Here is a 24627-nt window from a genome sequence, read left to right as displayed (position 1 = left end):
GAAAGGCTTTACGTTAAGGGTCCTTCAGCAAGACCCTAAGTGTATTCATGTCACAATATCTGTTTACAATGTCATGTGAGGTTGGCTCACGAACATGTCAGAATGACGACTTTACGGCGGCACTTTTTTTTAACTTTCTAGACATCTTTTTCCCTTCACAATTAGAACAAGATCATGCAAGGCGCCAGTAAAATAGCGGATAATAATAATAATAATAATAATAATAATAATAATAATAATAATAATAATAATAATAATAACTAGCGGGACCTGTGGAAATTCCACAGTGGACTCTTTCATATTTAATATATTGATGTTGGCATTTTTGTGGATGTTCAGCGTAAATGGAGAAACCCTGATATTATTGTAGTTCTTTTGCTATATATCTAAGTTAGCAAGGACGCCCGGCTTAGCCTGGTCGTAAAATATTCTTAAATATGATATTTTACTTCATGCAGATTTCGTATATATTACTATAAGACTCAATTTTCGAGCCATTCTTATATATTATAAACCTTTGATTTCAAAAATTAAAATATATCCATATGGCTTGGGTGCATCAGCTTGAATCGACACCGAAACCAAAACTTATGAAGAAAAAAAGACTGTATGCATATATAACTTGAGTTCTCAAAGCTATAATCGAAACTGAAACCAAAACTGTCGAAGACTTCTAGGTAAAATTATTTATTACAAGAAATGGAAAGGCATAACAATTAAATAACAGACACTCGGAAGAAAAATAAATAAATGTGATACAGAAAATAACACACACGCTATTGTATTAATATATAGATTAAAATATTTTATGTACAAAAAACAGTTTGCCATAAAACTATTTTAGTTAAAACAATGTTGTAATAAAAAATAATTTATTTAGAAAAAGGAAATGTCATTTAATATATAGGTATATTTTTAGATTTAATGTTTTTATGAAAATATTTTATGTACAAAACTAGTTTCGTTTCGCTAATAACGTGTGGCTAAGTTCGAGGTTTCATGACATATGCATTTGGCCTTTGTTTACATGTTACAGCAATTAGTAGTAGTAGCAATAATATTTTAATTAACGAAGAAATCAGCGTCTCTCTCTCGCTCTCGCTCTCGCTCTCCCCCTCTCTCTCTCTCTCTCTCTCTCTTTCTCTCTCTCAATAAACAAATGTAAAGAAACATAAACAATGGAAAAAAAACAAATAAATGCCCAATTTTTGTCCCCGCGCCCCAGAGAGTTATGTTATCGTTTTTTTTTATTACGGAATAACTTAATATCAATTATTTCTTAACAACTTTTGAAAGATAAAACCCTAAATTTTATAGAATTAAAAATACATATAGCGGTTAGAACGCGCTAATCGAATGCTACCTTAAGCGTTCGTAAATGTTCGTAAATGTGTATTCTATAATTAATGTATATTCCGGAAATAAATCTCAACCAATCAAATTTGCCGGAAAGTGTGACACGCAAAAGAACACACACGTTATCGTATTAATATATAGATAATAATAAAATAATAATAAAATAATAATGATATAATAATGATAATAATAAAAATAAATAATAAAAATAAAATAATAATAAAAATGAAGCAATAATAATAATAATAATAATAATTTTGATTTCGTTTATTAACTTCTCCCTGAAAGAGATGTTAACAGAGATGTTTAAAGAGATGTTAAAATAAATAAGAAACCTTAACTTAAATTGTAACATCGAAAATGGAGATCATCAGCTGTGTGCTATGTAGCTGTTTCGGAGATTTAAGAACAAGATAACGTTTAAATTCATAGCTTTTCAGTAGAAAATACCATCTTTCCAATAATAAAATTTACTCATATACCAGTTGCTGTTTAATTAATGTATAAATTTAAAATATAATATATACATATATATATATATATATATATATATATATATATATATATATATATATATATATATCAATGCTATATCGATTCTATCTATGGAAATACTAAGGTATTGCGGGGAGAAATGGGAAAATTCCTTTCCGATACACCGCGATGGCAATCAATCGATTTGATTAAATAAAGGAGCGATTTAACCGATTTTGACGACAATAAAATATGGGAATGTGAAACATTCGTTGATCATCCCAGGCAATATCGTGTCTCCCTGGTCACCTAAACTATAAAGTAGTAAGACGACTAAAAACAAATTCGACGCTTTTATAATACAGGGTAACCAAAAAAACGGGCCCCAACTCTAATTAGGCCCCGTTTCTTAGTGTTTTGTCCGAATGTAATGAAACTTTGGTCGTAACTAGTTTATTATATTCAAAACATCACATCAAAACACTAGGGTCTTTGACCTTTTTTTCTCCGTTCTACAGCATATGTTCTAGATAGCCTCCATTTAGCTTTTGTTTTTTTTTTAGTCACCCTGTATGAGCGTAACACTACATAACTTAATCACAATGAAAATTGTTTTTGTTTATTTCGTTTCGTACTGCATTTTAAGCATCTATATTATCATCTATCGCACGTATTTAAAAATTGAAATTTATGATCTATTAAAATTAAAATTATCATCTATTAAAAATTAAAAATTATCATCTATTAAAAATTAAAATTTAACATCTATTAAAATTAAAATTATAATTTATAATCTATTAAAATTAAAATTTTGCATCTATTAAAAATTAAAATTTATGATCTATTAAAAATTAAAATTTAACATCTATTAAACATTAAAATTTATCATCTATTGAAATTGTAAATTCATTATTTATTAAAAATTAGGGTTTGTATTACTGTACACATAGATTCGAAAAAGTTGTCAAAAAACAAATGTATAACAAATAAATGTTATCAAAGGCAAGATAAGTTACTTTTCTACCTAACTGGATATATTTTTCGTGTTTTCATCCAATGTAACATGTTTATTCAGCTCGAAAAGCATACAGTGTTTACCGATGTATTGGAAAATTCAAAATGGCGCCCGACACTCTCTTTAACACGGTAAGTTCAGGAAAAGATGTTATAAATAATAAACTAGAAAAAATACTGTTAGAAATTCGCTCATTATATGTTACCGTGACATAAGTTGATATATATTCGGTGTTTTTTCAATACATCGGTAAACACTGCATGTTTTTCGAGTTGAATGAACATGTTACATTAAAACACAAAAAATATATCCAGTTATATATTGTTTTTTCACAACTTTTTCGAATCTATGTGTACAGTAATACAAACCCAAAAATTAAAATTTGTCATCTGTTAAAATTTTACATTTATAATTTATTAAAAATTAAAATTTAATATCTATTAAGAATTAAAAATTATCGTCTATTAAAAATTAAAAAATTAAAATCTATCATCTATCACACGCTTTTAAAAAGGAGATTGTCCGATTTCATAACAATTGGTGATAAATCCTATGCCACTAAGATACACAATTCCGATTTTACTCGTCTTAAAATGAATGGTTCCAAAAATTCGAATCATGGTATCACATCACATAAAAAAGTACAATCTTAATTACATTTCAAGATAATGCCATTCGTTAAATTGATTTGAAGAATATTTAGCTTATAATTATTTTCGCGTAATAAAACAGAATATCAATTGTTCTAAAAAGAAGAAGAATTTTCGCCCCAAACAAGGCATATTGCTACTCATGTGAAAAGGACTACTATTTAGTATCATATCTACTAGGACACTATGTTACTCGGGGCTATTAACGTCGAATGCCACAAGTGATATGATTTCATCAGAACAGATTTAAAAAGAAAAAAAGATACTTCTAAAACTGGCACAAGGATGTAATACTGCGACGATGGGATATGAATTTGAGCTCGGTTGATAGTATGATATCTATTAGATTGAGGAGATTTTTGGGCCCTGTCTAAGAGGAAGAGATTAGTGGTAGATGCAACAACCCAGATGTGGCAGCAATACATTCACGGCGAATTGTGACTTTGTAAAACTATAGCATACTTACAGGTGGCAGTAATATTTTAAAATGGTAGCGAGAGCTCACTTCCTTTGAATTTTAAGGTTGTTTAAAAAAACGAGATTTGCACGAGATCTCGTAATGTATGTGCATGTGTCCAATTCCAGTTATAAAACATATAAATTCATTTTTAAACAGGTAAAATCGGAATTATGTATCTTAGAGAGTATAATCAGCTGAGGAGAGCTTGTTCCAATTCATATTTCCTGTAAAAGTTAAGCTAAGGAGTTTCAATAAAGAGCTCTCGGGTAGCGTATTATTGGTCATAGCAAATTGTTAAAGGAAAGCAGCTTAGTCTTTCCAGCTTTAAATGTTGAATTATAAACCTTTCCAAATCGTTTTTGTGTCTTGTACACAATTTTCTATAATCATTACCCATTTTCCCCTTGTTGCACTATGTGTTACATGTGCCACCGTGTTGTCAACGCCCCCCCAATTGGAGATGCGCTACAGTTATGCAGTCTGTCAAACCCGTACACACACACACACGCACATACACGCACACATGTATTAATTAGGTAAACCGTAAGCCCCTATTCAATAATACTAGAATAAATAGTGTACATTATTATCGATATATGTACAAATATGCTTCACTATTTTAGGGAATGGTCAGCGTGGATATAACTATTATACTTCTAACACGGTTCGAAAAAGGCAGGGGTCACTTTTAATCCTAGTCGGAATCTCTTATATGCTGCCAGCCTAACAACTATGCGTAAAGAGAAGGGATTGTCTATTTATGTTTCTACAAGTACACATATAGTAAAGTTTTTAAATTCCTGCGCATGCGTACGCGCGCACACATATACACATTATATATATATATATATATATATATATATATATATATATATATATATATATATATATATATATATACATATATATTTATATAAAGGTCTCTCGTTCTTATCTATTTATGTATTTAACTCCTTTGTTTAAATGTTGCTTTCCTATCCTAAATGTCTTAACGGCTCGTGTCTCATCCAGTGGTCGTGCGTATCAAAACATATAGTTCACAGTACATTTATAATACACAAGCATGATATAACTTCTTCTGCTGGTGCCTCTGGGGAGATTCGTCGATCAACCTTGGGGGAGATGAAACCAGTTTAACAAAGAAGCTTTCGAGAGAGGGGTCCGAGACGACTGGTTGTTTTTTTTTTCTTTATTCACTTCCAGACGTTTCGTCACAGTAGAACTAGAGGGAATGATGATCTCCGGCATGTGGTTAACTCAGTCCTTATTTTGAAACTGTTGCTCCCTCATGTTTAATTCATTTTGTCTCTTTGGCGCCTCGAAAACCAAATCCTAAAATTAACTCGACTTCTTCAAACCGGAACCCTTGAAACGTCAGATCCGGTTCCTTCCGGTGCAAACTGATCGGTCACAGAGTGTGATTCATATCACAACATGACCCCTTGACCCCCTCTACACCTGCACGTTCGCTCAACTGATTGTTTCCCACGATTCTATTCTGTTATATACTTCGCTAGATAGACAGACAATTAGATAGATAGATAGATAGATAGATAGATAGATAGATAGATAGATAGATAACTGAATAATTGCTTTATACTCGGTGTTGCCAGGCGTTTACCTAAAATCCCTTCCCCTCTTTTTGATCAAAATGTATGGCTTAGGCATACATCTTCTATTTCTCCTGTTTAATTTAAGAAGAAACTAAATATTCTCACCCGCTAGCAAAAAAAAATGTTTTCATACCATAATCCACAATTAATGCAATGTGCTGCTTATTCTTGCGCCATATCGAAACTATGACTCATCGTCTCTCAATAAAACCAAATTTAAATTTCGGAAACATCTCTCCACTCCCGTCGATACTACTCGTGGTCGATAAAATCCTCTCACTATCCCACAACACCATCTCAAGCATTGCCGTTTAATAATAAACAAAACACAAATTGCCACCAACTGGATAAAGGCGAGTACACTTTGCATATTTAATAATTAGACCCCCCCCATACCAAAAAAAAAAATTAAACACCCGAAAACGATTAACTAAAACAATCTATGGGTCTATCACACTTGTAATTGAAATGTTGATATATACCTACAAGAAGTATTATCGTAAAGCAGCCATACATTAGGAAATTAATCACTAGAGAACTCTAGGAACAGAATACTCCACAAATATAGATAAATACATGCTATTATGCACCTGTTTGCATGTTCTGAAGAACCTTTTCCTAAAACGAAGCATATAAACCTATCAAATATATACATATTCTAGTATTTGAGGAAAGGATAAACAATACAAATAAAAGAATGACAACCATCGAAATAAAATTTATATATAGATATAAAAACATTTGTCGTGTTAATTACTCTAGACACCGAGGTAGTGAAGAAAAATTAACTACCGGTGATTTTTGGCAATTTTATAAGTTCAAAATCAGAGTGTCTATTGATCAGAATTACCAAATAAATGTTCGCTGAAAAACTCATAACCTGAGTTGTGTAGTTGGCTACGTGAGATTTGCTATTAAGATCGCACGTTAACGAGATCATCCATCATTCAAAGCCTATTTTTAGCACATTTTTACAACCATAAAATGTTTCAGTCATAGTCATTTGTTTTCCTAGTTTTGCATATGAATTACAAAATATCTGATATTTCCACCCAAAACTCTGGCGTTGATGGAAGGGAGACTAACAGTTTCTGGTATTGTTTGTAATGATCTGATATTTTAGCAAGGGAAGACGATTTCAAATATTTCTCATATGTTACGTCTCCTCTCTTTAGTTTTCATAAGTAAAGCAAATTTCACAGTGTATAAGAATTATTTGATACTGGATATATTCATAATCATACTCTATTTCCAAAAGAGGGAAGATATAACATATGAGAAATATATAGAATCAAGTCTCCATTGCTGTTTTTTTCAGGTCATTTGAAACGATAGTAGCAGGATTTAGTCTCCCCTCCATCAAGACCAGATGTTTTGAGGAAGTAAACTGCGTCAATCGCTTTATTGCAGATTAGTAAAATATCAATATTTCATTAAATATACGTTACAAAAAGATGAAAATTATATCATCAAATAAGTGTTTCTAGGTTAGTTGTTTCCCCAAATTTTATTCAAATCGATGCGATATTCACGAATTTATGTAATTTTATTTATTATTAAGTGATTTATAATGTCCGTCGCTTTAAAATGCCAAAAAAAGGGGGGAGCGATTAACGGTTATCGAAAAGGAAAGGATTGTTGCTGGACTCGCAGAAGAATTGTTCATCAAAGATTTTGCTATGGAATTAGAAAGGCATCCAAGAAATTTGGCTTCACTCGTGAACAACCCCAACACCAAATCCAGAAAGGAAAAGGGCACCAGGAGAAACCTTTCACATCGTAATATTCGGAAAATTCGTAGGGAAGTCAACCGAAACCCAAGCAGCACCAGTGCTTCCATTTTTGCAAGAGCTGGAATCGCTCCAAGATCCAGGTAGGCCCGATGTAATGTGTTGAATGAGATAGCAAGGGACATCAAAATTATTTCAAGGCCTCCATTGAGCAAACAACAAACAATAAAAAACGAATAACTTGGGCACAGAATTGCATGAAAATGGATTTCCAACGTGTCCTATTTACAGATGAGACTTGACGGTCCGGATGGATGGGCCAAAGTTTGGAACTCGAACGAAACTCTAATCCCTTAGTGTTAATCGCCAATAAGGAGATGGAGGCATCATGTTTTGGGCGGGAATAATTGGGGATAAGTTGGTTGGGCCATTCCGAGTTCCACAGGGTGTAAAACTTACCAGCAATGCGTACACAGCCTTTTTGGATAAACATTTGTCACCATGGCTAGATGAGCTACCATTGTCACGTCGCTTTCAGGTGATATTTATGCATGACAATGCGCCATCCCATTCTGCTAGGGTGACTACCGCCTTCTTTGAATCTGTGGGCTTCTTTGGAGAAACCCTCATGAGGTGGCCACTGTGTTCTCCGGATCTTAACCCCATTGAATATCTCTAGTCAATATTGAAAAGAAGTGTTTATTATGGAGAGGAACAATTTATTTCAAAGGATGCCCTGTGGAGGAATGTAGTTGATGTAGCCAGAATCATAACTCCTTTTCAGATCAAACAATTGACTTCTTCGGTGGACAAAAGGTTGTTTAAAGATATTTTTAAAGAATGGTAGATATGTCAATAAATAGTTCAATTATTTGAGGCTTAGCACCTATGCTGTGCTTTTGGTTATTATTCTTTAACAGAAAGATATAATAAAAAGTAAAGTTTTCATGATTAGACATTGTATTTTTGCTCTAATAAAACATTTTACGACATCTGCCATAAAGCGATGGACAGTGGTAATTCCTTGATAAAAATTCAAATGTCATAACTTCGTAAATATCGCATGAATTTGAATAAAATTTTGGGAAATAATTAGCCTAAAAGCAGTCATTTGATTATAAAATTGTTATTTTTTTGTGACATATATTTAGTGAAATATTGATATATATATATATATATATATATATATATATATATATATATATATATATATATATATATATATATATATATAATATCAAAGCCATCCATCTAGTCAGGTACGTAGACGATATAATTTTATTAACGGAAAACTTAGACGAATTAATAAACATTAAAACCGCTCTTAAAAATAACTCCATACTAAATTTCACGCATGAAACAAATATAAACAATAGTATCCCCTTCCTCGATATAGAAATAAAAGTCGACACCCATAAATTTATTACTCACCCATACAAACACCTACCAGTAAGGAATCATGTCTTCTTAGTTATAAAAGCGAATGCCCTGATAGATACAAAATAGTCGTCGTAAAAAATCTCATCTGCAGAACTAAACGTAATTCTTCCACTAACGAAATATTCTATAAATCACTTTCGAACGTAAAGCAAAATTTAATTAATAACGGATTCCCAAACTACATAGTTGACTAGGAGATTAGACACTTTTTAACTACCATTTATAATAGGAATAATAATAATAATAATAATGATAGCAGTGATAATAACATTAACATATTATTGTGACCGGATGCATGAAAATTACAAATTAGACGAAAAAATAATAAAATATATTGTACACAAACATGTCGTAACCACGGAAACAAACTCTAAAATGAGATTTATTATTTATTACAAAAAATTTAAAACTAGCCAATTACTAATAAATAATAACCCTACATCCTATGGCAGTATGCTGAAAACTAGAAATGCCGTGTACGTCTTTAAATGTCCCATAGGAAAATGTCTTCAAAATAAATTCGCACATTGGCATGACTCGAACCAGAATCTCCCGTCGTATAACATGTCACCTGTCTTCCCCGAATAGCTCAATCTATCAGCACCTGAAAGCACACCACACTCCTAAAACTGAATTTAGAGACATATTAATAAAAAAAAAAGTACGGCCATTTTAACTGTATCATATTGTGAGGTGCGCCTCCCAATCTTTGAAGCATTGTTAATCTACATTAATAAACCAACGATTAACCAGACTCAAAATGAAACGGAGGGCACGCTCAAGTGCTTTTGGGTATTTTAGTGATTTTAAGCAATTTTAATCGTCTTTTAATCGTCTTTTAATCGTCTTTTCATTTCATCTTTGCTATTTTCATTTTTCAATCTCATTTTTTATTTTTTTATTTTTTACTACTCTCCTGAGGATGACCAATGGAAGTTGAAAACGTTCGCGATTATGGGAAATTTCTTTTTTCACTCAGAAAAAAAACGTTCGGAAAATGGTCCGACAAAGAGAAAAGGAGGATTACAAAAAAAAAAAACAAGCAAGAGTTGTCTGTGCTATTTAATGAAACGTGCATATATATATATATATATATATATATATATATATATATATATATATATATGCTTGCTTGTTTTGTTTGTGTGTGTTCATCTCGACATGATATCTATATTTGACTGCCGTATCTGTTTGCAACCGTTCACATATTTCTTTCTTTTTTATAAACTCGTCTTCAATAGTGCGGTTTGTAAGTCAGTCTTCTCAAACAGATAAAACGTTGTCTTTGAACAGCGACGCCATTTTCTGTTGGACCGGTGTCGCCTTACTGTCTACGCAAGGCGCGGGTTGACCTCAACTGGGAGGGTTGAAATAAGCACGTTCTAAGAGTCACACATAAGCGGATGCACAAGCATACACAGATACGTGTACGAGCGGGTACACGAGCGTAAACGCAGGTATACTTGTACACAGAATCGTGGTGACGGGTATATACGAGCACATTGATTTCCTGATTAAGTAAATGGATACACGCTGAAGACTATGGAATCGGCTATGCGGTCCTCAAGTCCTATCGAATCTATCATATACAATTCTCCACTAATACTAAAAGGCAATTGGTGCTCTCTGATATATCGCTTGCTAGGTTTAAACATTAAAATAAAACCACAGTTGCGCAATCATAACCTGTAGGTTTCCTTGTCTGACATTGTTTTCTGTCAATGACAAGGAAAATTAAAGTATATGAAAAACAGTACTGGAATCAAGATAAACAGCAATGTTTTTTGGGGGTTGTTTTGTTTTTTTCTTTATTCAACATTAATTTCCTTATAACTGCTTGAAAGTCTAACCTACCCTTCTATTCGACCGATAACTAGGGGAGGAGGATTCATAGCCTTCCCGATGAGGTACGAGTAGGTGATATCACGGAAGCCTCCGATTCCAATGTTATGGTAAGCAATTTTCTAAAATGATCACTAGACTTAAATAGTATCCAGACTCGACATTGCTTAACTTCGGCAATCCTGCAAGAACTGTCTTTTAGCAAGGTGTAAATAAAAAATGTCCCTTACACCACACCGCTTAGGTCGGGCCAGTTTTATACCAGTGAGTTTTCACTGGGAGGAAATATTTATTTCGTATTAAACCTCTTTCCTTTATTTTAATTTCCGTAGCTTCAGCTTCGAGGACTATCCACATTTTGGCGTGTCTTGCTTGGTCTGGTGTTCTATTTCGTTGCAATGTAGTCCGTAAATATGTCGTATAGGCTTCCAATGCGATTCAGATAGATTATTATTATTATTTACTCCCTAGAAGTTGACACACTGGTCATCATCAATGATTTCTCTTTGAGAAGAACTTGTGGTGTTCTCTTGTGTCTGAGTAATAACAAGTCTTCACATATTTCTAGTTCTCTCCACCTCTTTCGATAACCTTTGCAGATTAATTTGCATAATCGCAACAACTGCTTACCATTGATTTCTTGTTGGATGTTCTGACTTCTGTTTTCAAGTAATGCCGGGTTGTACTTGTATTCACTCGGCGTTCTCACATAGACTATCATGAGATAAAAACCTGGTAGGGGTTTCCAGGAGTCTGGGTGACAACAAGTCCCCTTAGATTTTCATTAATCTTTATCTATTCTGATAACTATTGCAAATAGCTTTGAGCCATCGCAACAGCTGCTTACCATCGATTTCTCGTTGGCAACGGCCATTTTTCACTGGAATTTCGATGACAATAAACTCTCAATTACTCTTCGCACTCATCGGTTAGCGGTCTGGTTAGTGTTTTTCCTCCTCGGTTTTTTCATCTTCTTTTACATTTTATGATATTTTATGATATCAGCAGAAGCTGATTCCTTTTTCCTGGGAGCGACAATTTTTTTAATGATATATTTCAGATGCAGTTTTCTCAGGTTTATGTGGTGCGCCTTCTTTTTTTTGTTTGTTTTTTGTTTTGTTTTGTTTTTGTTTTAGATCCGTTGCAGATCCCATGTGGCTAGGCCGCGTATTCAATGTTTGTGGATTAATGTCCGCATTCATATGTTCTTCTAAATATTTCAGCTGACCGTCCGTTGCATAATTTCAGTCTTCCGCTTGATTCCGATTTTTCCTAATTATTTTCCAAGTTTTTAAGGGAAAATCCTAAGGCTTCCATAGCGATGGGTTTTATATTAACTTTCTTCATATTTCTTTTAGCTCTCTGGCAAGTTCCGTGTCTTTTTCGTTTTTTTTTTTTTTTTTTTTTTTTTTTCGTCGCGTTCTGTGATTTGACGCGACTGTACAATCTACAATTTGACAATTTCTTTCTTTTTTGCTAATTATTATGACGTCCGGTCTTATCTTACAGCAAAACTCTCTAGATTGTCCTCTATAAATCTACCCCTATCATACTAGTCTTTTATGCGGAAGTGACTGTTGTTGTTGTTGGGGGGGTCATTCATTCATTTCGTTTGAATCAGATGACTATTGTTAGCATTTGATATATTTCTTGTTAGAACTCTTTCAACTAAGACATTATGTACTTGTGAGAGGGGCCACGTGTAGATTGCCAACATCCTTAAGTGAATGGGTTTCTGTAGAACAAACTGGATTCAAACTTGGCACAACCAGTTTGTCAGATCGTGTCGTAATCTACCTTAGCCACCGTCAGCATCCTGCTGCAATGACAGTATGTCTTCTTCCGAAGGTCTAAAGTTAGAGTTTTAATAGCACTGTTATGATGAATGTATAAAAATGTGCAAGCGAAAGACAGAGAGGGAGAGATCGAACGGGGAAGATTAAGAGTGGTGTTTAATTCTGTTGTACTGTATTCAGTTTATATATATATATATATATATATATATATATATATATATATATATATATATATATATATATATATATATATATATATATATCAAAAGTACCCGTGGTTGACTGGGTTCAAAAACAGCCTACAGAAAATGGACTCTGATTTATGACAGTATGATAGGTTATGAAAAGGAAGGGTTCTAAAGAGATAGTTTCGAATTTGGGGGTATCAAAACAAAAGCAAAATATGATGAAAGTAAAAATAAAATAGATAAACCCCATAATTTATTATACCATACCAGTTCACACTGAAACACTTATCACAATATTAACCTTGTTAAACTTTGTGGCATATTTCCATTCTATGGAGGTCAGACGCGAACGAACACCCCATAATTTTATTATATCATATTTCTTCAAACAGACATATAATTATCAAAGTATACTTACGCAGATAGATACGGTGGGCGTGCAATAAATAATTCCCCTGACTCACTTCCCATAGCAGTAGAGCAACGAAACTTGGCGCAGTTATTTGTCTTTCACTACATAGGAACCACCCATAGTTATGCATTTCTCCCATCGTTTAATGCAGCTCTGAAGATGGTTTTGGTAAAACACCCGAGGTTGGTCCTCCAACCTCGACGTGACTTCAGAAATTAAGATTGCATCATCTGGGAAACGTTTTCCTTTCAAAAACAACTTCATGACATGGGAGAGGTGAAACTCAGAGGGTGCAAAGTCAGGAGAGTTGGGAGAATAGGAGAGGATTTCATAACCACACGCCCGTGCTTCTCATCTGGCGACATGCGAGTTGTGGACCGGAGCGTTGTCCTTCAGGAGGAACTTTTTTTTTCAGGAGGAACCTTTTTTTGTTTTGTTTTTTTGGTACCTTTGCTGATCTTGCCCCGCCTCTTGATTTTGATAGCTTCCCTTAATTTCCTCAAAAGTGTAATTGTGGTATCCTTTGTCCAGGAAATCTGTCCTCACTACTCCGTCCTGGTCCCAGAAGACTGTGAGCATGACCTTGCCAGCGGAGGGCTGCACCCTTGCCTTCTTTGGAGGTAGTGAGTCCAAATGCTTCCACTGCATTGACTGAGTTTTGGTCTCTGGATCATAGTGATGGACCCAGGTTTCATCCTGTGCAATCAGTCTTTTGAAAAACTTTGACTCATCTTCTTGGCACATCTCCAAATTCATCCTCGAGCACTCGACGCGTTCTCGCTTCCGGAATGGTGTGAGCATCATGGGAATCCATCTGGCAGACACCTTATGCATATACAAATGTTCATGAATGATAGTTTCCACAGACCCTGTACTAATCTTGACATCTTGGGCTATTTGGCGAATAGTAATGCGCCGATCTTCCAAACTGGCAGCCTCAACTTGACGAACAGATGCCTCATCAATGGCAAAAGGGGGGGGGCGACCAAGTCTGAAAGCTGTTTCCACAGACTTCCGGCCATGTTTGAATTCACAACGCCAGCGTTTTACAAAGTCATATGATGGGGCATTATCACCATAAGTTTCTTCCATTTCATCAAAAGTCTCTGTGGTGTGGCGCCTTTCAAATACAAAAACCGGATCACTGCTCGACATTCAACAGGCTCCATTTCACACCTGGCTCAGTTCAACCACCTGTAAAGCAGAAACCACAATTATTCTGAGCTGTAATTTGCCACATAACCCGTAGCGATATAAATAATTGCACATGCAACATTTCAGCTAGATCAGACAACTGGAAATGGGTCAGGAGCATTACTTATTGCACGCCCCTCGTATGAAAAGTATTTATTAAAGTTTGTGCCTATTTCCATTATATGGAGGCCAGGCGCGAACGCAGACCCCACAATTTTATTATACCATCCCTATCTAAGTAAAACATACTATCAAAGTATTATTATGTACATCTATATCAAAAACACTTGTAAACGTCTTTTTAAAATGTTTTTATTTCCATACTTTGTGGACCAGGCGCATACGCAAATCCCACAATTTTAATAAATCATCATTATGCCAGGTCAAAAATACTCATTCCTGTGTCTCGATACATCTTCTATCATTATATGGGATCAGTTTTCTATAATAGTCAACCATATAGGAGCCTATTCGTGACCAGACACACACACACATACGTTCAGCTTTATATATATATATATATATATATATATATATATATATATATATATATATATATATATATACTAGCAGAAGTACCCCTCGTTGACTGGGTTCAAAAACAGCCTACAAAGAATGGACTGTGATTGATGAAAGTATGATAGATTATGAAAAGGAGGGATTGTAAAGAGATAGGTTTTGATACTCCAAAATTTTAACCTAAGAAAAATATGATGATAGTAAAGATAATTTTCGCGAAAATATATTTTTTATATCAACTTTGTTTCCATTCGTAGCCAAGAGTAACCAACAAAATGATGTTTCCTTACAAAGAGAAAATGTTATATATATAATAGTATAAATATACAAGAAATAAATGTTACCATAGGCAATAAAAGTTACTTATATGGTAGAAAAGTTCATTGGTTTGTATTTTGTAAAAAAAATTTTTTTTTAATTCACGAACCGGTTTAAAAAAATAAAATTGGCAGCCACTTTGAAATGGAGAGCACCGTTTTCAATTTGAAGGAGGGTCACCTGTGTTAACAATTTAAGAGAGTTCTGTCAACATAAGGAATATTTATAAAGATATTTTAATGTTTTCCGTTATTTTGTGCTTGAGGAATATTCGATTATGGCATGTGTAGTTTATATGAAAATTCATTTAAGTACTTATCGCCTCAAATTTCGTTTTAATTTCAGTTCGCTGAAATTATTTCAAGTAAAGACCATTAAAAACTATTTCAAAACAAAAAAAAACATGAACTGAACTTTTGGTAACTACTATGGTAATATTTATTTATTGTATATTTATTTTTTCGGGTAGTCGTTTGTTGGCTTTTCTGCTAAACACTCTTACTAAATAATATCAACGAAATATCGAAAAACAAAGAAGCAACAGCAGTTTTGAAAAATAATAAAGCTTTACTTACTTTAATAAAATAATCCGGAACAGCAAAATAGGATATTAAAAAAGTAAACACGTAATTACTTTAGTTTTTTTTAAAGCAAAGAATCGATATAAATATGAATAAGAAGAAAATGGCGCCCTTTACAAGCAGAATAGCTTCGTTTCAGTTTTACAGTATTGAACGGTCGGATTCAGGGTTGTACTATTGTAATGTAAAGAACACGCAGAAAGGTTTGTAATCAACTGAATTCCTTCCAGTACATTGACAAAAATAGCTTAAACAGATATATAAATAAAAATAAAGAGCTTATGTAAATGTTATTTCAAAAGACACGTAATCACGTGAGCAGGATTTTTTCCTTCTTTTGACACGATAACAAGTAATGTTCTTATTTTTTATTATTTATCTATTTATCTATTTTCGAAATAGTGTCACGTGCAAGTGGAGAAAGAAAAAACAGAGTTATGCAAAATTTGTGTCGAGAATTGTCTAAAGTTCCGACATTTTTTTTTTTTTTTGGCTTTCACTTTAATAAAAACGTGAATTTAGAAGGTGAATTTATTCGACACAATATGATTCAACTCCAAAACTTAAATAAAAGCTAATGTGAATTAAGATTAAAGTTACGGACCGGCACCCCTTTTAAAATCCTTGTTTAACTTTGTGACACATTTACATTCTATGGATGTTAGGCGCGAACGAACACCCCATAATTTTATTATACCATATTTTTTCAAACTGAAACATAATTATCAAAGCATACTTACGCAAATAGATATGAAAAGTCTTTGTTAAAGTTTGTGCCATATTTCCATGAAGTACAAGCGCAAACCCAGACCTCACAATTTTATTATACAATCCCTATTTAAGTTGAAACATAGTTATATATTCTTATGTACATCTATATCAAAAACCCTTGTAAGCGTTTTTTTTTTTTTTCATTTTTTTATTTCCATACTTTGGGGGCCAGGCGCGAAAGCAGACCCCACAATTTTAATGAACCACCGTTATGCCAGATCGAACATACCCATTCCTGATCCTCGATACATTTTCTATCATTATATGTAATTAGTTTTTTAAAATAGTCAACCATATAAGAGCCTATTCGTGACCACACACACACACACACACACACACACGTTCAGCTTTATATTATAGATATATGTGTGTGCGTGTGTGTGTGTGTGTGTGTGTGTGTGTGTGTGTGTGTGTGTGTGTGTGTGTGTGTTAATTCGTTTTCCTATATTTTAGAGGAGCGGCCTGTAAGTTTCCTGTATGTATGACTATGGCCGGAAATTTTGCGAGAATATCTTTAAATCAGATTCAAATTCTATAGCTGTCTTTTCCAAATAAACCAAAAATGGGTCACAAGAAATTTATTTTCGGCAGCGGGGGTATTTAAATTCAGCCCCCTCTTTACTGTTTACAATCAACTGATCTTTTTACTAGAAATTCAAAGCTTATCAAGGCCCAGACGCCACTTGAGGAGAAGGATTAACGAGTGTCGCGTGAAACAACACTGTTATGATCGATAATGGTGGAAATTGGAAGCAAATGGATTATTTACGAGGATGGCTTAACAATAACTTATTTACATTTCACATGAAAATGACCACGTTATATTCAGCTGGGAAGCAGCTCCGCGATATTGTGTTCCAAAGATGAGAAATTCTAAGAGATAAACTTTGTTCGTGGAAGTTGCGTTGAGTTTTCGGCACAGATAAAGAGTAACGGAAATTGCTGACCGTGACTGTTTTTCGGTGAGTATCTGCCGTGAATTCTTTACAGGACGGGAATTATAGTGAGACTTGTTTGTGAAATTGCCGTGAAAATAACGATGAAATAAAAATACACTTGCAACGTCTCTTTTTCGTGAGAAATAGATAACAGGGAGGAGAGAGGGCCTTTACCCACCAGATGTCGAAAACGATTATGTACCCCGTCCAAACAGGAAAGAGTGCTTTCAGCTACTCTTACTCGGGCGTGTCTACAATATTTCATAGTTTCCTGCAAATGTCAAATGAATGCAAACTTGTTAACTCTTATAAAGTGCTGCTCCAATAATCTAATGGAGAGAAAATCGCGAGTCTTGAAAAGAAGAAAAACACGAAAGCATGAAAGAATGGGGACGTTAACACAGATAAGCATTCAAGTCTTTACATACAAGATATTAAAAACTTGTTTTCAGGAGAGAAGTACAGAGGTCGCCTTAACGTTTTTTTGTTTGTTTGTTTTGTTTTTTGTTTTTTTAGGCTGGTTTTTGTCCCTACAGGGATAGAACCGAATGATGTGAATAGAAGGTCTGCTTGTGAAAGGCATAATGAATGAGATAATCACAGTGTCTGGAAGGTCATAAAAACAAAAAAACGTACAAGGAGCGAATTATAATCGTTGAGACATATATCTGAAACAAACGATGCTTTTAAAGTAAATCCTTTCCAAAAAGATTCCCTGTTTGATAAACTTCTAGGACTGACTTTCAACCTAGACCTGAAATGGCAAAGTTAAACTAAATATGTTGCTAAATGTGCTAGAAAAATTGTTGGATCTTCTACAGCTCCACAAATTACCTCACCTCTGATGCAATACTATACCTCTATGAATGGTCCATATACATCTTAAGATGAAGTATTGCTATCATATCTGGGAGGATGCAGCTAGAGGCATTCTTTCTTATCGTGAAAGATTAAAAATCTACTCTGTAATCTAGTTGCAGCCGATTTCTTCTTGTCTTTCCAGGTTCTTTTCACATAAATGTTGCTAACATCTCTCTGATGTATCTTCGTGTTCATTGCAGATGTTCGGCTGAGCTCCAATTTCTAATAATCACGCGTAAAAACGTTCACAGCAAGAACGTGTCTAACAACAAACACACCAAAGAAAGTTTCTTTTTCTCTTTTCTCATTAAAATATAAAACTTACATGAACAAATTTCTTTTCAAGTTATCATGAATCTGTATCTCAAGCGACTACAGCTAACAATCTTTACGTCTTACTTGTTTAGCCGTCCTTCTGTTTATTGCTCTTCGACACATCCCACCCATTGTTTTCGGTTCTCTCGAAGAGACAATCATTGTTCCAGTGATGAAAATTGTCCAATACAAATAATACAACCCCTGGGGCCCAGAAGAAAGATCTGGATGTCATGATCGGCAGGTGCTCCCCGGCGTACCCGACGTCATCCTGTGAATAGGTAAGTATAATATCTAATTTCAGGAACCAAAATGCTACAGAACAAAGCACAGTCAAGATTACCATCAAAAAAGCAAAACCCGAAGAAAGAAATGGACAAAGAAAGAGAGCAGATTCGTAATGGAATGCTATTATAGAAGCCACCCTAAATATAAAATTGGAGGTTATCGAAAACGAATGAAAGAGAATTGGGACTTGTCCAGTGATTACCATATGACAGAACAAATAATTGCGGCCCCAGCAAGACTGATACTCAAGAGAGGCTGGCTCTCAAAACTGGAACTGACGGAAATACAGCTAAGAATAAATTAGGGAAACGATCATGAAGCATCCGCCACTGTTACTGCACGTGTAGAAACCACATAAGTGGAAGCCTCACAAGTAGAAACACCACAGATGGAGGACATGCAAAAACCGAACTCTACAAAGTGGAAACCGAGAACAATGAAACAGAGCTAACAGAGGTCATCCTGTTAGCAAATGAAATAGAAAAAATAATACAGTTAATGAACGAGGAAAAAAACAACGGCCCCATCGCTAAGGAATCAAGAACAGAATAAATTAAAAACAGAAACAGAGAACATTAACAAACCCCTTCCACAAAATACAACAGATAAAATCACAGACCTTAGCAATTTCATTTATGCAGGAGCCAAGAAAAAACGGAAAGATGCATCGACAAAAGCTGGATAGGAAATAAGGCTAGAAACCTAAATCAACAAACTTAAAAAAGAAGCCAAAACGATAAACAGGAAGAGAACGGCGTGATCAAGATGGAAAATTGGAAACATAACTAGCAGGGAGAGGCTCAATAGGAAACAGGAAGAATTGAACCAAAAATTAACAGCAAAAGAAGGGAGACTGAAACGATATAGATACAAATCTTAACAGTGCAAGCAAAACAGGACATTTGAAAATAATGAAAGCCAATTCAACCAAAATGTGAACGGAGGAAACATAAAAACAGAACGACCAAACCCGACAGAAACAAAACTTTTCTGGAGAAAGACATGGGTAGAATCACAATAGAAATGCCGAATGGTTGGAAAATATGAAATAAGAGTTACAATAAATCGATGAATGAACAGTGAATGAAATTAGCAAGGAAACCCTGAAAAAGACCATAGGAAAAATGGCAGACTGGAAAGCACCAGGTCACGACGAAATACATGCTTACTGGTTTTAAAAAATGACATTTCACGAAAGGCTAGCTCAAAACCTAAGATGTACACCGAAAAAAACGTGCCAGATTGGATGACAAAAAGTAAGACCACACTGATTGTGAAGGACACAAAGAAAGGAACCGCCCCCAGCAATTATAAGTCGATCACGTGCTTACCCACTATGTGGAAAATATTTACAGCACAACTGAGGGAACAAATCTACCACTCCCTGAATAATCCTGGACTTCTTCTCGAAAAACAGAAAGGATGCCAAAAAGGAAATAGAGAAACACATCTGCTATATATAAACCAAAAGACCCTTAAGGAGGTAAAGGAAGGAGAAAAACTCTCGCCATGGCGTCGATCGATTATAAAAAAGCATACGACAGGATTACGCAAAGACGGATAATAGAATGCTTAAAAATGTATAAAATACCAAGCAGGATCATCAACGTGATAGAAAATACAATGAAAACATGGAGATTGGAACTGACATCTGATGGACATCACATAACAGAAATTAAAATACAAATAGGCATCTTCAATTCACTATCACCATTACTGTTCATCATAGTTATGATGCCCCTCAACAATATACTGAGAAAGTGCCAAGCCGGATACAAGTTCTCTAGTACAGAGGAAAAAGTGAACTACCTGATTACACGGACGATCTGAAACTTTTCGCAGGGGCCGAAAAGGAACTAGAGACACTAATAAACACTACTAAGATCTTCAGCCAGGATATCCAAATGGAGTTTGGTATGGAAAAGTGAGCACTAATAGTTATTAGAAAAGGGAAAACTGGAGAGAACAGGTGGCATGGGACTACCCAAACAAACGGAAATGAGGGCCCTAGGAGAACAAGACGCCTATAAATAGTTGGCAGTTCTGGAAGCAGACACCATCAAAGCAACAGAAATTAAAGAGAGAATTGGAAAGGAATACCTTAGAGGAACAAGAAAAAGTCCTGGAAACTAAATTATATAGCAGAACCCTAACAAAATGTATAAATACATGGACAGTATCACTAGTAAGATATTCTGGGCCATTCATAAGCTGGACTAAAGAAGAACTGAGACAGCTCATTCAGAAGATCAGTAAAGCCCATGACCATGCACAATGCACTACACCCGAAGGACGATGTTGACCGACTCTACGTGAAAAGAAAAGACGGTGGGGAGGGATTGGTTTGTATAGAAGTCTGTGTGAATGACACCAAAACAGAACTAAAATATAAATATATAATGCAAAGCATTGAAAGTATAATTTTGGCAGCGAGAGACATGGAAAAAATCGACAAAACAAAGAGACAAAGAATAAAACAAGAAAAGAAAAATGGGAAGAGAAACAACTACAAAGAGGATTCGCAAGGATAACAAAAGATGAGAATAACGAAAACACCTGGACATGGATGCGAAAAGGACACGTAAACCGCGAAACTGAATCCCTAATAACTGAAGCACAATATAACTCTATAAGAACCAACCACATCAAAGCAAAGATCGACAAAACACACAAAAAATCAGCAAATGCAAACTCTGTGGACCAAGAGACGAAACGATAAGCCATATAGTAAGTGAATGTAGCAAACTAGCTCGGAAGGAATACAAGAACAGTCACGGCCAAGTGGGAAGGGCAGTACTCTGGGAATTGTACAAAAAACTACATCTCAAACGCACGGAAAAATGGTGCAGGCATAAGCCAGCAACAGTATTTGAAAACGAGAATCACAAAATCCTATTAGACATGGACATACAAACGGATAAACCCATCCAAGCAAGAAGACCGGATGCCGTAATAAATAATAAGAAATAAAAGTCTTTTCAAATTGTAGACTTTGCTGTTCCAGATGACCACAGGATAAATATCAAAGAAAAGGAGAAACGGAGCAAATACACAGAGCTAACCAGAGAGCTGAAAGGGATATGGTTGATAAAAAAAATCAAGATAGTACATATAATAGTAGAAGCACTAGGAACAATTCCGAAAAAACTTTGAAAAAAGAATGATAGAAATTGGAATCGGAGGAATGGCTGGAAAGATGCAATGAATAACAATAATGAAAATGGCTGAAATATTAAGGAAAACCGTTGAATGTAGAGACTAAAACACCTGAGCCACATGCACGGGCCAGACGAGCTGCTGCAGAGCCAAAACATTAAGAAGCGTTACATGGAACCGAAAACATTCAAGATACAAATCTATAAGTTTTCTACTCCGTCCCCCATCCCCTCTCATTACCCAATCACCGCCCCCTCCCATACAAAGAATGATGCCAAATAACCGAGAAGGGTTAAGTAAGATGGAAGGACCGAATAGAAAGCACTGAAAAGACCTCTGCTGGAAAAATGTGAAGAGAACTGGAACCTTGGGGAGGCTTATTGCCACTCATTCCAGTGTAGACTAATGGCCACTGCTAACGAGAAATCAATGGTAAGCAACTGTTGCGATAATGGAAATTCATTTGAAAATACTATGAGGAGAGGTGGAGAGTACTGGAAAACTGGAGAGATTTGTTGTCACCGAGCTTCCAGGGAACACCACAGACTGTTTTCAAAGAGAGATTCTTTATGACCTGTGTGAAAGCTTCTTGTGAGCCAATGATAATATATACGAGCTCATATGTATTAGTTTCCGCATTCAAGGGTTTTCCTTAATATGTTTCAAAAGTAACACCTCTTATTTTTTTATTCCGTCCGAATGAATCGGATAGATTTGCATATTGCATTGTTATAATGACGGAACTTATGCATTCATAACCTTAAAGTTTAATTTCTCTGTTGCGGATATTGACGGTGTGAGGCCCTGAGAATGTAACACTTTCACATAGACGTGCGTCAGAAGCAGAGATGAGTCATTGAATCCTTCCATGCAGAACAAAATTGAACCGATCACCATTCACCACAGCTCATTGAACGTTTATGAAGCCGATGTAATTGATGCCAATACAGTTAGGAGATGTGTTCGTCGATTTCAGAGTAATAACATATGTGAGTGAAAAAGCGTTGATAGGATATTCATGTACAGCCACCACCCCAGAAAAAACTGTGTGCTTTGAACAACTTATTCGCGCTGATCGGCGGATAACGGTGAATGAAATGTGTGTAGAGTTGAATGTGGGGGTCACTACACTAGAAACGATGTTGTCATCCCTCAGATACTCCAAAGTTAAAAATAAGAGAATTCCACGAATCCTCACACGGGAGCAAAAGGGCAACCGGAAGGGTGTCTATCAGGACTTCTTGAATCAGTAGAAAGTCGAAAGTGACGGAGTTATGGACCACAAATCACTGATGATCAGACGTGGTGACACCAATAAAAGCCGAAGTCCAAACGGCAGTTGATTAAATGACACCACTCATGTTTCACAACAATTAAAAAGTTCAAAACACAGACATCTGCAAGCAAATTGATATGAGCAATCTTCTGGAACAGGAAAGCCGTCATCCTGGAATCTTGGAACTATAGTTGACTTTCAACGCTGACCATTATGTTGAAACGGTGACAACACTGAAGGCTGTGATTTCTCATGTAATGTAAGGGAAAAGGGAAGCAATCCGTTTGCAATAAGATAACGCAGTCCACGCATAAATTTGAAGACGACGTAATCTGTAACAAACTTCGGTTGAACAGTGTTGTTTCACTAACTGAATAGTTCCGACTTGGCACCGTCAGACTTCCATTTGTTCGGATCTCCGAAGGGCGCATTATGAGGATAGCATTTTCCCCCGACAACAAGCCGTAATCGTAGTCATAAAAAATGGGATCGCCTCAACAAGGTTCTCGTTCTTCGCTGGAAAAAATGCATCGATAGTGGTTGCCATGGAGAAGATTCGATTCTGGAACAAATTAAAGTTTTGCTGGGAGTGGAGAACAGAAGTTAAAGCTCTGTTTGGGCACTATCTCACCGGATGTAGAAGTACTCCATCTTTGATTAAATAATTCATTCATTCTTTCGTCGTATTTTGCGTTAATCATTTCTTATAGACCCGGGCTTCGTCAACAAGCTTCGAGTAAACATTTCCTACTTCCTGTATTTTTACTGATTAGTTATCATTCCTATTAGTTGAATTGTTCGGACTGTTATTCTGACAACATTTCTGAGCAGATATTTTCAGAACATCTTCAGAATTTGTATTTACATTGCACTTGACGACGAATAAGTTGTAATCAACAGATAATTAGTCCTACATTAATGCTTTCCATAAACGGGATGCCTTGAAATAATGTTCTGCTTCACGCTAGACAAAAGAAGAGAGACGATACGGGGCGCCTTCAATAAGTTTCTAAACTTTTTCGCATGGACACTTTTATTGATAGTACACACATGAAACTCTAGTCCTTTTTAGTAATCTTTCCAGTTGTAATGCACTTGTTCTACCGTTCCAAAAACTTCGGGAAGAAGACCCGCATGGAAGTCCTCTTATGTAAGCGTGTCAATGACCCTCGTCATAGTTTCTTTGGTCTTCTCAATTGTCTGATAATGACAGCCTCTAAGATTTTTCTTTGAGCTTAGGGAATAAGCAAAAGTTACCGGGAGCAAAGTCTGGACAATACGAAGGGCGAAGAACTGTCTTGATGCCCATCTTTGTTAAATAGTCTATTGCAAGGATGGAGCACACTTGATACCAACTCCGTGTAAATCTTCCGCATCTTCAGTTCCTCGCGAATAGTAGTGTGTACAGTTTTCACAATGACATCAAATTGTGCA

Source organism: Euprymna scolopes, chromosome 3 (assembly GCF_053919585.1).
Source record: "Euprymna scolopes isolate OS-2025 chromosome 3, ASM5391958v1, whole genome shotgun sequence".
NCBI classification, from domain to species: domain Eukaryota; kingdom Metazoa; phylum Mollusca; class Cephalopoda; order Sepiida; family Sepiolidae; genus Euprymna; species Euprymna scolopes.
This window is presented reverse-complemented; position numbering follows the sequence as displayed.